The following is a 16,257-nucleotide window of genomic DNA, read 5'->3' as shown; positions in this document are numbered from 1 at the left end:
TAAAGGAGGCTTCTGTTTCCTTTGGGAATCCTGCCTGCTGCTGGGCAGATGTGGCTGCTTTTGCAGAGGGAAGTGACTTCCTCCAAATCAACTCAAATGAACAAGTAGATTCCTCTGGGTGTCCTCCCCTTAGAGTCCCCAGCCCATCAACCTCTGTGGCTTTGGAGGACATAGTACCTAAAAGCCTGGGTTCAGGAGCCACCGTTCATGGGTTCGAATCCAAGCTCCTTTACTCACAAGTGAACAAAACTGGAGATGCTTCTTGATCATCTCCATGCCCTCAGTGGTGAAGAATCTGTGTTTAAAAAATGTAACTTATGTCCTCTGCCCTCCAGGAGCTTATAATTTAATTGAGGAGATAGAACAAAAAAGTTACAAAGGCTTAATACAGACATGAAAAATTATGGTCCAGGGCAGTAAATGATCATTAGCAAATGAGTTGTGCAAAAAGAAGTACCAGAACAGAAAGGAGGAAGAAAAGAGCACAGTGAGATTCATGCAGGAGGGTTAAGCTTTAAAAACTGTTGGAGCTGATGTCGGAGCAAGGGTTTTCTGCATGGAAGAGAAGAGCATTAATAAAAAAAGCTATGTTTGCCTCCATTGAAGAAGACAAGGTGGAACAGAGGTTAGAAGGAACACAGACTCTGGAGACAGACCTAGGTTTTGAATCCAGAATTTACCGCAGGATTCTCTCAGTGGAAAGTGACAGAGACCACCTTCAGCCAGCTTATGCACAAGGGGGCTTCCCTGGTTCACAGAGGATGGGTTCGTTCACAGAATAGACAGAGGTAATTAGGACCGCTCCTGGGACCAGAGAAACTGGAAGCCAGTGGGACTGTCTGACTCTGTCCATCTCATGCCAGCCATTTTTTCTGCCCAGCATCATACTCTCCTGCAACAGACAGGTCTTGTCCATAAGGCAGAGCATAGGGCACCTAGCAGTCCCAGATAAGGACCTTCCGAGTTCCATGACCCAAGAGAATAGGCTATTTCCCCCCCAGCTCTGGGCAAGATGTCCCAGGAAAGATCTCTGATTGGCTTGGCTTGGTCACATGACTTTCACAGGTCCTTCTCAGTGACCAGAGGGCTGTGGTCCTATGATTGGAGAGACTTGAGTCTTGGATGGAGTCCTGAGATGGACAGCTCCATCAGAACCACAGTAGTAGGGAGGGCGTGGAGAGACGTCCGCTACTCCAAGAAGGATAGAATATTTATCAATCCTTTGTTTTGGAAAAAGGTCTTAGAAATCATCTAGGCCAGTGTTTCCCACACCTGGATGAGCTTGCTAAAATTTATAATCCCAGGCATCATGCAAATTAGTTAACCTTTCTTCCAGGGACTGGAGCCCAGAAAACTGTTTTTAAACAGCTTTCCATGTGACTTCAGTGATCAGCGAGGTATGGGAACAAGTCAGTCTATCCCAAGCCTATCATTTTAGTGAGGAAGAAACTGAGGCACAGAGAGGAAAGTGATTCACCCAAATTCACAGATCCAAGAAGTGGTAAAAGAGGAATAAGACTTGAGTTCTCTGCAGCTACCCGCTCATCCTCCTTTTAGCTACTGCCTTTTCCAGGCTGTTTCAGTGGGTCCCCAGACCATAGAGGAGGACCCCATGAACATCTCCATGACCTTTCTGCAACTGGATTTCTCTACCATTGAGTCCCCTCCCAACACACACACACACACACACACACACACAGAGAGAGAGAGCTAGACACTCTTCCTCTCTCCCCAGCAGCTGTGACTTCCCCAATACAACTACGAGCTGGCAATCAGGACCCGGCGTTGGGGAGGAGAGCCTAGCAGACTGTAGACAGACGGATGTGACCTAACAGGCTGCAGAGGAAGGCACTTCATATATATACAAAGAGGGGAAGTTATCAGTGGCCTGGGATTGAAAGGACGACTGAAGGGAGATGGGTACTTAACAAGGCTGCGGTGTGATGGCAAAGGAATTTAGTGCCATGTTCCTGGATAAGCAATCTGACGGGGAGAAGGGACTCGTGACCTTCTGAGGTGATGTTTATGTCTGCAAGAACCCACTGAAATTCCTTTTAAAATAGAGAAGCTGTTGAATAGCTCTACCTATGTTCAATGGTCTGTCCCATAGAAATATGAATCAATTTCATTTTTGACAGCTCTGTGTACTAATCAAATTCCATTATTAGAATTTTGAAAATATGGTATTGTAGAGCCAATCTGAAATGTTTTCTGTGTAACATTAGCCCTGTGATATGCAAGTCCCAAAAAAGGGTTCAGTGTAGAAGAGTCGGGAAATTCTGCCATCTCTTTCCCCTCGTGGAAAATCTCAATGATCATGCGTACATTAAAGTCTCCAAGAAGTCTCATGGCAAAGACACCCATTGAAAACTGTTGAGTTCAGTGTTCCCAAATTCTGATCACAGAAATCCTCTTGGTTAATCTCACAAATAACCTGTGGTGATGGAGTCACTCATCCTGCATCCACCTGGGGTAATGGGGGCTTTGTATGTCTCCAGTTCAGCCTGTCGGATAAGCCAGACAGGAAACAAAGAGATGTGGGTGCAGCTATGGGACTGCTTCTCTATTTTAAAAGCAATTTCATTTAATACCTTGTGTACTTTCTCATGGCACAGGCATACATGGCTTCATGTACAGATGTGCACCTGATCATTGGCAGGCAAACAGTAAAACGTAATAAAGTACTATACAAAAGGAAGAAGGGGGAAACTTCCTGATTAATTGTACAAAGTGAAGAGTCACTCTCATTTACCTGGCTTCTATCTGCTGTTTGCCTACAGCATTTTTCCTCAATGGGTTATACTCCCCTTTCCTTTGCTAACTTCCCTGACAAAGAATCCTAACATGCATCTTTTGTTTGGCCTGACCTGATCCATTTCCCTTCTTCTGGTAAGAACACTAGTAATTTCCCGTGGTCATCCACCCCTCTACAATCCTCAGGCTGTCTGATTCTGGTGGGACTGATACCCTTTGCCTTCAAAGGAGGAGCACAAGACCCAAGTGTTGCCAGTATTCTGGCCATAATGATTGGTTCAGACATGGGCACATGAGCCAGGCTGGTCCAGTGAGAGTCAGCTCTGAGTTTTTACTGGGACCATCTAGGGAAATTAATTTTCTTTCTCTTGGGTTTGCTTATTCGGTGGGAGGTACACTTAGAGCAGCCATTTTGGAGAGCCCACCTGAGAAAGAAGACAACAGAGGGCAAAGCAGGGCTGAGAGATGGAAAAACTGAGTACACATCATTTCACTTGGACCTCTCAATCCAGCCATTCTTAGTTGTTTTTACCTAAAATTTTTATTTCTGTGAGTTAATACATTTTTTATCCCCTCAAGCTGGTTTCAGTTATATTGATCCACGATTCATTGTTTTCGTGACTTCTATTAAAGCATTTATATACTTTAAGAAGTCCAGATCATCTAGCAAACATTTACTATGCAACTACTATGTGCATATGACCCTGAGCTATGAATGGAGCTGGAGGAATAAATACAAACAAAACACAACCTTGCCCTTAAGCTGCCCACAGTCTAGTGAAAGACAGACAAACACAAAAGTAAATAATCCAATACAATATGATGCATGCTCTAACTGGTTCTATACAAGGACTCAAGGGAGCAGACAGGGTTGTAATACGATGGTGTAAGGTAGTCGGGCAAGACTTTGGGGGGAGACTGAAGATCAGAATTTGAGAATTTGATATTTAAAATGCAAGTGTATGTCACAGGTTAGTTTCTCTGGGAAGCCAACTCCAAGACAGACATTAGTGTGTAAGAGGCTTATTAAGGGTGCCGGCGGAATCAACACCTAGGCATGGAGGAAACCAAAGCAGGATTGGGTGAGGCATCCCCCAAGATGGCCATAGCTAATCCCATGGGGTGCTCTGACGCTAGAATGGCCTTTCAGAGTTGTCCCAAGTTGGGTCAAAATGGTCAGCATCCACCAAAGACAAGAAATGCAGCTCTATCAGTTCCTGTGTTCACATCATAATCACACCCTCCACATAGCAGTGTGCAGATGGTACTGGGTTTTTTTTTTTTTTTCTCCAAAATTTCTATTTTGGACTATACCTCTATGGAACTGCAAACACTGGGCCCATTAAAAGAACACTGAGACAAATGACAATATAATGATAATAGCCCAGATTTATAATCCACATGAGTGGCTTCAGCCAGGGTGTAGGGGGAAATGTGCTTGTTAAAATGTGAGAGGTTTCTATGACTGGATTCCTTGGTGAAAATGTAGATGTGCCAGTAGTTATCAAAAATATCCAATGCATCTAGTTAGATGATTTATTTTCAAGTTTTCAAGGATGAACATTTAGTGGTAAAGAGCTTGGGTCTCCATGTCAGGCAGAGCTGGGTTCAAATATCATCGCTCCACCTCCTGGCTTTGTCACCATGAATAAGTTACTCACCTTCTCTGAGCTTCTGCAATGTTCCTGGTACACAATAAGTGCTTGACCAATATTAGTTATCTCAATTACTAGTAGTGGTAGTGCTAACACTGCTAGTATTATTAAGTCAAGTGCTGCAAAGACTTCTGGGGCCAGAGAAATCTCCTAGCTCACTGTAATAGCTCTCCCCCCAGTAGGCTGACCTAAGTCATGGATCCAATCCCTGTGCACACTAATTAATTCATTTTGCCTTACTAAATGTATGCTCTCTTAGCCTAATTAGCAACTATTTCAGTCCTATATTTCACAAAGTATGGAAAACAGTCGGCCTACAGATATTAATATTTGTTCTTAGGAAAAAGGATCAAATAAAATTGGGAGAGACTTGGTGAAACAAAGTGAAACATTTCTTTCCTGCAGGACTTGTCAGAGTCTTTTGTGTTCCAAAAGGACTTGTGCCTTTCTAAAAGGCAGATGTAATACTGTATTAATCTTGACAGTTTGGGTTGCAAATGGTAGAGGCCCAACTGAATTTAGCTTAAGTACAAAGAAAATTTATTGGTTCATAGAACTCTAACTCCTAGGATTCTATATACTTTAGGATAACTGGATCCAGGGGTTCAAATTATGCCACCTAATCTCTCTCTCTTCTCCCTCTCTCTCTCCACCTCCTTCCCTCCTTCAGTCCCTCTCACCCTTTTTCTTTTTCCTGTATTTTCTGTTTATCTATCTGAACATCTCTTCTCTGTTCGGCTTCATTCTTTGTTTTTTTTTTTTTTTATTTTACTTTATTATGTTATGTTAGTCACCATACATCACCAGTTCTTGATACAGTGATCCATGATTCATTGTTCTTGTACAACACCCAGTGCTCCATGCAGTACATGCCCTCCTTAATACCCATCACTGGGCTAACCCGTCCCCCCACCCCCTCCCCTCGAAAACCCTCAGTTTGTTTCTCAGAGTCCATAGTCTCTCATGGTTCATCTCTCCTTCCGATTTCCCCCCTTCATTTTTCATTCTTAGGCTTCTGTATTTGACAGTGATACTGCTCCACGGAAGTCTCACGCTTACAGAGGAAAAAATATTTTTCCACAATCTGCCTTTTTTGGGTCATGGACCCATGTCTGATTCAATTGCTGTGGCCTGGGGTATGAAGTAGTCTGAATGGAGAAGTGGAAATAAACTAAGCATGGGAGAGGGGAAAGGAATTTCCCCAAAAGAAGAGCTGTAGTGAAGACAAAGACTATGTATCCACTCTGAATATTTAGCATTTCGCCTTACTGGGTTAGTATTCTTTAAGAAATGCTGACTTCATACAAACTCAGTCTCATCAGAGGAAAAAGAAATCACCACTTTGAGCTACTATTTTTGAGTATCAATTATGTGCCTGTTACTGTTCAGGATATTTGGATACAAAGATGAATGAGATCCAGTTATTGTCTTTCCAAAGTTCAGAGTCTGGGAAGCAAAGATCTGAGGCAGACAGTAAGCAGCTGGGCAATATTCTAGACATTATAACAGGTATGAATAAACTGCCACAGGAACACAGAGAGATGGCATCATCCTACCTTGGTCATGACAAAAACACTACACAGGGGAGGAGACAGGAGATGTTTGTGTTGAGTTTTGGAAGACGCCAAGTTTGAGAAGGGCAGGTTATCCTGACACTGAGCCCTGCCTAAGAAAATTCTTCCATTTGAGAGCCCATGGCTTAATCTGGAAGCGAATGATAGCTGTGGAATTCAAAAGCAGCCTGTATGGTGAGGCAAGAGATAGAGTTGAAGAAGGCTGGAGCTACGCTGGACTCCTGACCCGCATGCCACCTCTTCTTTCCCAACACCTCTCCAGGGAGTTTCCAGCACAAAACAATGGACTACGAACACTGTTGCTTTGTGTCTGCCCAGTAAAGTTCCTCAACCACTTCCTCCAGGTCTGCAGGGGTTATCATATGACCCAGGCTGAGCCAATCAGGTTCTGTCTTATCCTGTTCACTGTGATTGGCCTAGGGGTGGTCATGTGACCCAGATACAGCCAATCAGCATCTTACCTTGCTTTTTAGAGAGACATATTTGAAGATACTTGATTTCTTTTTTTTTTTTTTCCTACTGCAGGTAACCAGAGGGAAATATGAATCTGGGGTTGCCCCAGTATCCTTCTATGCTACATGCTTTTGTAGCTTAAATTGGATTTCTGTCCCTTGACCTCTAAAATGGTCACTTTTCTCCAACGTTTACCCAAATGCTGCAAAACCACCCTGCAGGTTCTGGAAAAGGGGAGAAAGCCTATATCATATGGAAGGAAGTGATACCACCAGTAGGAACAGTCTTTGGAGCAATGCTTCATAACTGTCATGCTCCTCAGGACTGTGACCAGGATCAGGAGTCAGAGTCTGTCAATCTAATTCTGCTTCCTTGAATCACACTTCATCCCCTCTCCTTTCAAGACCCATCTAAGTTGCACACCTGCCTCCAAGTCTGCCTCCACCTCCCATGTACTCTTCATACCACATGGAGTACCCTGCATGGAGAAGCCCAAATCTGACAATGTCACTTGTTGCAGAAACCAAGGTGTATCACCGGAGAAAAAAGGGCTCCATTTCCCCAAGTTAGCCTACAAGACCCTCCAAAGCTTGGCTTCTGGCAATGGCCCAGTCGCATCTCTCACCATTCCTCCTCACCATTTGCCCTCCACCAACACCGGATGGCTTCTCTTTCTCTGAGTATACCATTTTTAGAGCCTCTTTTTCTCTTGGAAAAAATCCCACCTATCCTTTCAAATTCAACTAAGATATCTCATTACTTCTACGCCAGGCACCCTAGAAGGACTTGTGTGTACCCCTGCCACACCTCTATCGGTTTTATAATCATATGCTTGGGTGTCTGTGCAAGGGTCCTGTCTTCTTCTTTCTCTCACACCTCCTATCCAATTCATGTTCAAATACTGTCAGCTCTACCTTTAAAATATATTGATATATCCTAAATCCAACCATCTGTTATCACTACCACATACTACCTCGATCTGAGCCCCTACCATTTCTCACTTACATTGTTACATTAGCCTTCTACCAGGTCTCCCTTAATTCTGTCCTAAACACTTTCTAGGTGGTTGTCCACCATCAAGACTGCAGTCACAATGAATCCTGAAAAACTGTCACTCAGTTCTTGTTGGTCCTCTGCTCAAAACCTTAAGTTGAGCTTCTCATTCACTCAGAAAAAAAAAAAAATTAAATCCCTACAATGGCCTACAAGACCCTACATGATTTGGCCCATGTTTCTACCTGGCATCATCTTCCATTCTTCTCCTCCCAGCTCATACCACACCAGCCCCAGGTGGTCTTCAGGCAGTCCATCAAGCACACTAAGCATGCTCCTGCCTCATAGAGCATACATTTATTATTCCCTCTGTGTGGACTGTTCTTGCACAAATCTTGCTCTCTCACCCTCCTTCGGGTCTTTTCTCTGATGTCACCATCTCAGTCAGGCCTTTCCAGACACCCTGTTCAAAACATCCCCTTCTTCAACACTCTTCAGCCTCTTTACTTATTTTCTTAATTTTGTACCATTATACCATCTATTTTACTTGCTTATTTATTTTATTTATTGTGTGTCTCCTAAGTAGTCCCCCATCCCTAAAAGATAAGCTCCTCAATGACATGGAATTTTGAGTGTTCTGTTCACTGATATATTCCCAGTGCCTAAAACAATTTGTGGCACATAGTACATGCCCAATAAATATTCATCAAATAAATGAATAAACAAATTAATGAGCAAATTATTTGAATACCAAGTGCCTAGCATAGAGTAGGCACTCAATATAATTTATTGAATAAATTAGTTAACTAGTGAAGGCTCCTGATAAGTCTAAATGAGCTTTTTCCTGGCATTCTCATGTTTTTCAGTCTCCTTCTCAAGATTCCAGGTCTTCTGTTTCCTAATCAATTGTCCATGGAGATTTTTGCTAGTCTCCGATGTGATTCTGTAAATGTTTTCTCCAGCAGTAGGAATAGAGTCAATCAATGAGTAGTGGACAATGAAGGGTCGTATCTCATCCGACAAAGCCCAGCTCCATTCAGGAGAATCTGTCATTCTTAGTGACACAAAGCCAGGCAATGCCACAATGCTTTATCATGAGTTTTCAAAATATTGGGCTGGCCATTCATGTGCACATAAAACTAACTAAATGCTTTGGATTCTAGGGTTCTATAAGAAGGGATGGATGGAGAGAAACTGACATTGCAATCATCAGGATGGCCCTCAAAGCACATGGGGAATATATTTGAAGACAAACAGATTTCCAAACAAATAGAGATATGCACAAAATATGTCTCCACACAACCTCTATGAGACCCATAGAGAATTTGGCATTAAAGAGTAATAATTAGCATGAACACAGAACTTAATAGTTTGTAATAAACTTTCATATGTATGATTTCATTTGGGCTTCCTAACTACCCTGTGAAGAAGAGAGTATTATTATCTCATTGTGGGCAGCTATATTCTGGTTCCAAATTATTTGCTGCCCTGCCTGTTAAGAGGGTTATACGACCTGCTAACCACCATGTGATTTGCTCTGCCTCTCTGTGGGAGAAGTGTAATATCCCTACCCCCATGGCAAATGGAATGTGAGCAAAAGTGAATATGGGGGAATATAAGCAAAAGCTTAAAAGACATTGCACTACTCTATACCATCACTCCTTATCCCTGAGGCACAAAACCAAGATGGGAAATGGATGATTCTTCATTTTGGAGCTCTAAATGAAGAATCTACATGGAGAAGATCCATAGTACCATAGCTGGGAGCTGACCACAACAGAAATATGAATGAGAAATAAACCTCTGTTGCTGTAGGTCACCAAGATTTGGGGGACTGTTTGTTACCACAGCATAACTAACAATTGACCAACAACCACTTTACAGACGAAGGATCTAAGGCGTAAAAAGATCCGTGACTTTTCCGAAGGCATTCACCTAATAAGTAGCAGAGCCAGGACTAAATTTCAGGATGTCTCACCCCCCAAACCATGTCATTTTAGTACATCATTCTGGTTAAAAACAATGTGTGCTTCTGCACATCTCCTACAGTAATCTGGGAAACTGGGTAGTACTAGACTCCAAGCTGGTGTGTCTTTCACTGGTGAGGGCCCTTTCCTCCCTGAGCCCCTGCCAAGTCAGAAAAGGGCTCTAAATTTCAGTTATTTAGGAAAACAGAGTTGGCTCAATATAGCTGTTTTCATAAACTGGTCTCTGGAAACCATCCCAGCTCAGGGTAAAATATGAAATTTAATTACAGTGGGAATTTATCCAGTACACCAAGCCCCATTGACTGTTCCTCTTGTTTCCTTTTAGGACTCAATTGTTTTCCAGAAGCCCATGGATGGGTCTGGAAGTGCAGTGGGGGCACAGGATCAGAATGTGAGCTTTACCTAGGCCTTTCATTCTTTTGGAATCTTGCCCGATATTCTTCTTAGGAGAGACAGGGACATCTGTGGACCCAGGCAGGCTTACTACCAGGCTAATATTCCTAAACATGTACATTCTACACATATACAATTTGTTCCTTAGGGACACAGTTCAGTGCATAAACATATTAATTCTCAGGAGCTAAAATCTGGGCCATAGGTATCAAGCATATAAAGAAATTGTCCATGTCACCCAGGCAACCTATCTAGCAAGGTTTCCAAGAATTCTACAAAACAAATGTCCTTGGGCACTCTTAATACAAAGTAAAGGTTGGTGGTGCCTGGAGTCTGCTCATGGGGAGGGAGGAGAGAAAGGTTTAAGTGAACTTGGATATCTCACTTCCTTACAATTAGAGCCCTAGGATCACACACAACAAAGCCCACGAGGAAATCAGCTAAGCCTGGGCCTGGTTATTAGTTCAGGAGCTACGTAGGGATATGCAATGGAAATTTCATCTACTTAACAAACAAACCTTTACCTAGCATTTAGTATGGGCCAGACACTTTCCTAAGCACTTTGTAAATATTCTTATTTAATGCTGGCAACAATTCTCTGAGGTAGAAACTCTTATTATCCCTATTTTACAGATGAGGAAACTGAGGCACAAAGGGGTTAGGTGACTTGTCCAAGGTCTAGAAGCTAGACACAGAGAAGCCAGGATTTGGACCCCAGAAGTCTGCCTCCAGAGTCCATACTCTTTACCTCTATGCGGCGATGCTTGTGGGTGTCATGGAAGAAGCAGACCCTGGCACAAACCGAAACGGATCAAGTGTGTCTGGCAATGGCATGTTTCTCTTCCAATTTGACTCCACGCAGAATGAGAGGCGGAAGATTCCCCCTCCCGAGGTAGAGGGTGAATGCAAGGCACTTTTCCATATTTCATGTCCCTGGGAAACTTCTAGACTGTGACCTCTCAATATGCAGGAAGAGAGCCACTCTTTGTAGTACTGTCTCCATAGCACCTAATGCAGGGTCTGAATCAGAGAATGCCCTTAAGTATTTGTCAGAGGGAAGGAAGGAAGTGGGGGGGGGGGGCAGGGAAGAAGGGAGGGAGCATCAGAGGCAAGGAAAGAGGAAGAAGGGAGGAAGGAAGGAGCTACTTAGTTCTCAGTTACCTATCATCTTATCTCTAGTTAGCGGTTAGCTGAGGAGAGCCTCAAGTGTTGCTCCTGTGACGGATGTTTAGAGATACTCTCAAAATAAGTAATTTTAGCAACTGCTCTGGCTTTTGTCCCCTCTGGCTCTTTCTTCTGCAGTATATTCCCCTGGCTTTCTAGATTCCTTAGTTACTGCTGAAAAATACACAAACACACACACATGCACACACAAGCACATACATGAACACTCATACACATGCACACATACATACAAGCCCATGCATGCATGCTCAAAAGCACATACATGCACGTATTTGTATGCATGCACAGGTACATGCATGCACACTTGTACATATGTACACATACACTCAAGCACATGCATGCACAGATGTATACCCATACACACATGTACATGCACAAATATATGCACACATGCTCACACACATGCATCACACATGTATACACACGCACACATTAGTACATGCATGCACACTCATACACATGTACACACACGCAAGTACGTGTCTGCATACACGTACACACATGTACACAAACACACAAGTACATACGTGCACATAAGTACATGCGTGCACACTCGTACACATGTACACACACAAACACACAAGTACCTGTGTGCACATAAGTACATGCATGCACACTCATACACATGTACACATACAAGTCCATGCATGCATATGTGCATAGGCATACACATGTACATGCACACACAAGTACATGTCTGCATGCACTTACACACATGTACACACTCAAACACACAAGTACCTGTGTGCACATAAGTGCATGCATGCACACTCATACACATGTATACACATGTACGTGCACAAACACACAAGTCCATGCATGCACACACATGCGTAAACACACACAGAGCACTGTTTGCCCAACTAGCTAAGACACGACACCTCATACTGTTACTCTTTCTTGTCTATAAGGACCAGAGAAAGGACCCAGGAAGGGGTATCACCCTGACCTCTCCATGTTTTTGGCGGAAGGAATGCCCACAGCTCCAAGCTCTTCTCTGGCCACGAGAACCTCAGCTACTAATAGCACTTAGCTGCGGGTGAAATGTCACAGTATCTGAAAATGCAAGGGTCTGGAAGGACCTGTTACATCACCCTGTCCAAGAATTCTGAATCTTAATTTTGGGGAATCTGTTAGTGTCCCTCCACGGCCTGACCCTTCTCATTATACTACACTGTCTGCTTGCTCTCATGTCTTTCCCTAATACTTCCTCGGAGCAAAATCTTCAAACAAGGCAGCGTAGCATTTCAGTTCAGAGTGCCAGGACTGATGCTAGAGGGACTTTGGTTCAGTCCTAGGTTCAGCCAGTTACGAGATGTGGAGCCTTAAGCTCATGTCTTGCCCTCTCCGAGCCTCAGCTCTGTCCTATGTAAAATGGAAGTAAGAATAGAACTACACCATAGAATTTTTTTATGGAATCAATGAGATAACGCATCTAAACACTTAGTACAGAGTCTAGCACATAGTGAGTACTCAATAAATACTTATGATTATCTTAATTCTTCAGGCTTCGTCCATACTGCAAACAGCAGCATCAGGTTTGTGATGCCACACGATTTTGCTTGTTTCCAGAGTCAGGAAAAGCCCTCCCTTGTTAACCTTCATTTGGAAAGCAATTTAACTCTCTGACATTAAAAATTAAAATATAAACAGCCCAGCGCCTGATTTAATGGACAATTAAAAATTAAATTAACAGTTAGTAAGTGATGAGCTAATTTCGTTATTGTAACCACATTAGCCTCCTACTTGGAGGAATATAAAAAGGGGAAATAGACCCCTTAAAATAAAAGAATAATTACAGGCAATAAAAGATTTAAACTCATAAATCACATCCTTGACAGATTCATTCTTTGAAGCCACTCGCCCCAAAACTCAGTTGTCTGATATTCATGCAAAAATGTTTAGATGACAAAGTAATGAGAATTAATGAAGTGATAGAAAGACAAAGAACACTAACATAATATTTTATTGTACTATATGGAGCAAACAGCTTGGTAAAGCAGCCTGGGTCAACTTACCCCATGATGGTTGGTGGCCTCAGGAGAGACCAAGGATTTTCTTACCTTGTCTTCAAACATGTGGATCTGTCAGAAGTGCTAATTGCAGGTCTCAGGTCCACACTCTCTGTTGGGATCCTTGCACTCAGCTTTGACAGACGGGGAAGGTAAAAAGCAGCCCACACGACCTAGAGAGCCAACAGCAGAACATGGGTTCTGGAAGAACTGTCCCATACTCCAAAGAAGTCACAGAGCTCACCTTTTCTTTCACACCCTCCCTGTTCTGTACCTGCTTCTCCGTCTTCCCCCAGGGCCTTATTGCTCTCAAAATCACTTATGAACTTTAATGTACGTGTCCTTCTTGCTGGTCTATAAGGTCCATGACTTTAGTGACTGCTTCTGTCTTATTTACCATGATATGCTAGTATATAGCATCGTTTCTGGCACACAATAGGTGCTCAGCGTTTGTTGTCTCGAACTGATTTAATGTAAGTGAATGAAAAATCTGTTCAATCTCAGATGTTAAGGATTCAAGATGCTACCCTTTCTAGAGCCATTTGCCAGTTGAATTGGACTGGAGATAGCAATACTGAATCCAAAGAGATTGCTCAAGGACGGTGTGATTCCAGGCATCAAGAAGTGGCTGGGGGCTAAAGGGATAGTGTTGGGAAGGGAGGCTTCCAAGAACTCATCAAATCACAGCTTGTAGATATCTATCTGCTCTGATTACATGCTGGTCTGGCTTCAGTGAACAGAAACTGTCTTAGGAGCAAAGAACACCACTCCATTCTCACAATGTGTGAAGTGTCTGACAAAATACTGATCTGATTCTGATAAGATGTGATCTGAATGAGGCAGCCTTATGGCCAGAGGGTCCTCCTCTCTGCCATTTTTAAAGATCCCTACCGTCATAGTCTCTGCTTTGGGGTACAGGACACCTGTGGGCTTTTGGTAGCCCAGGATCTAATCCCTGTAGCTTTATTAAGAGCTCCTTAATTTCCTTTGGAAGAATTTCCTCTCACTCACTGTGTATGGTCTTAATGATACCAAAAGCCAAGGCACTTTACCTCCCACCCAAAGGTATGTGGCTCAAGTGTAGCAGAGCAGCCCTTTCTGCTGTGACTTTGAATCCTGAGTAGAGAGCCATAAGGAGACAAAGTAGATGACATCCCTTCTTCCAGTGACACATTTTCAAGGATTTTGTCCACTTCATCCCACCCAGATACCAGAGCATTCCTTTCCCTTTCTGAGCTGGATTCTCCAGCCTTCTCATTGATTCTGGGATCCAACAGCCTTCTAATACATTTATTTTCTGCTTAAATTAGCCTGAGTCTGTTTTAACATCTTATAATACAAGATCTCTAACTAGCATTTTTGGCCTGTGGAGCAAGTGGTGAGGATAAGAGGAATCCCAGATGAGGGCTCTCATCCAGTTAACACAGCTAATTTATCACATTTATTAGTTAGCTTCTTCCAAGGAAAATAACCCTAATGAATTCAATGTCTAGTGAAACTGAAAGAAAGGAGGAGGAGAAATAATAGGGTAGAATCATGAGGATAACAAGTCCTAGTGGTGTTAAGAAGCCAATAGGAGAAGTCTTCTAAGACAATCTTTTTTTTTTTTTTTTGGCCTATTGTGCTTGGCTTCAACCCTAAGTAAATTAACAGATCCTAATCACTTTAGCTTCAGCGAGGTATATAGGGATTCTGGATGACTAATAGGACTCAAAAGGCTTTCCTGATACAAGTCCTCCTCAACCCCAGTTTCTTAGTCCCATTTCCCAAAAGGTCCAGGTGTCTAGCCATGGGATCCCTACCTTATCTCTACATAATGGTCCAACCTCACAGGCTTCACAGAAGGAAAACCTCAAGGACATTACGGGGACACCACATCTGAAAACATCATAGCTTTCATGTCAGCAAACACACTGGAGGCTTGGGAAATTGGCCTTCCACCTTTAACTGCTACCAGTCATGGGCCACACGGGTAGCAGTAAGCTATTTTACAGAATCGAGTATTAGGCAGAGTCTATACAAAGAAGGTGGAGCAAAGAGAGGGTCACATTTGGAATGTGATTCAGCGTTTGCCCCCACATCCTCCATCGCTTCCTTCCAATGACCTCCTCCCACCTGCCAGCTAATTGGGCCATGTGCACACTATGTGACTCAAGAACAATAAATCCAAAAGATAGCCAATGACTTATGACCCCCATGACCTGGGATGAAAAGGTACAATTGGCCAATCAGACTGCTCTGAGGTGTTGAAAATTATAAAGCTGGGTAGACTGAAACGGCACAGCATCTGAGGATGAAATACACCATGAGATATGAAAGACAAACCATCAATAATCCAAACTTCTGCATGAGCAGAAAAGATGGAGTGTGAGGAAACTAGCCAACAGAGAGAAAGGAGACTGAACAAATGATTAGAAAGAAAAGAGAGAGGATGAGAGAGAGAGAGAGAATCAGAGAGACTAGTCTTAAAGCAGCCGCAGGTCCTGACAGCTTTCTGGTTCTAATTACAGGCCACAGCTATCCTAACAATATACCTCTGGTTTTGGAGGTAACTCGAAGGAGTTTGTTTCCTGCAACTGAAAGAACTAAACTGAAACAAAGGGAATCCAGTACACAAAGATCAAGGTGAAGAGCATGTGAGCCAATTCCAATTTTCTCTGGTCCTAGCCTTCTAGCCAGAAATGGATCTGTATAAAATAGTGTCTTGTGCCTGGATTATATTTCTCAGACTGTGTGCACTGTTATCCCATTTGAGCCTTATGACAACGCTCTGAGATAATAATTTTGGACACACATTCATTCAACAAACATTTGTTCAGCTCCTGCTGCATATATCACCGGCGCTCTTCTGGGAGTGAATGGAGGAAGGAAAGAAAGGCCAAAGAATGATGGACCCTGCCCTAGAGGAGGATGCCAGCTGTGGACAGAGATATCTGCATTTTACAAATGAGGAGACAGACCAAGATAGGGCGCAGGTGTATTCGAGTTCACCCAGCTAGTTAGTCAAGGGGATGAGACATTAGCTCAGGTCTCCTGAAATCATCATCTCTCTAGACTTCTACTGCAACAGGATCCTGCTGCTCTCCTAGCCATGACCCCACAAGGGGTTGGCAAACTTTTCCTTCAAGAGCCAGACAGTAAATATTTTGAGCTTTGCTGGCCATTTTCAGTCTCTATCATGACTACTCAACTCTACTGTTATAGCATAAGAGCAACCTTAGACACTACGCTCACAAACAAGCATGACTGT

Source organism: Zalophus californianus, chromosome 14, assembly GCF_009762305.2.
Source record: "Zalophus californianus isolate mZalCal1 chromosome 14, mZalCal1.pri.v2, whole genome shotgun sequence".
NCBI lineage: Eukaryota > Metazoa > Chordata > Mammalia > Carnivora > Otariidae > Zalophus > Zalophus californianus.
This window is presented reverse-complemented; position numbering follows the sequence as displayed.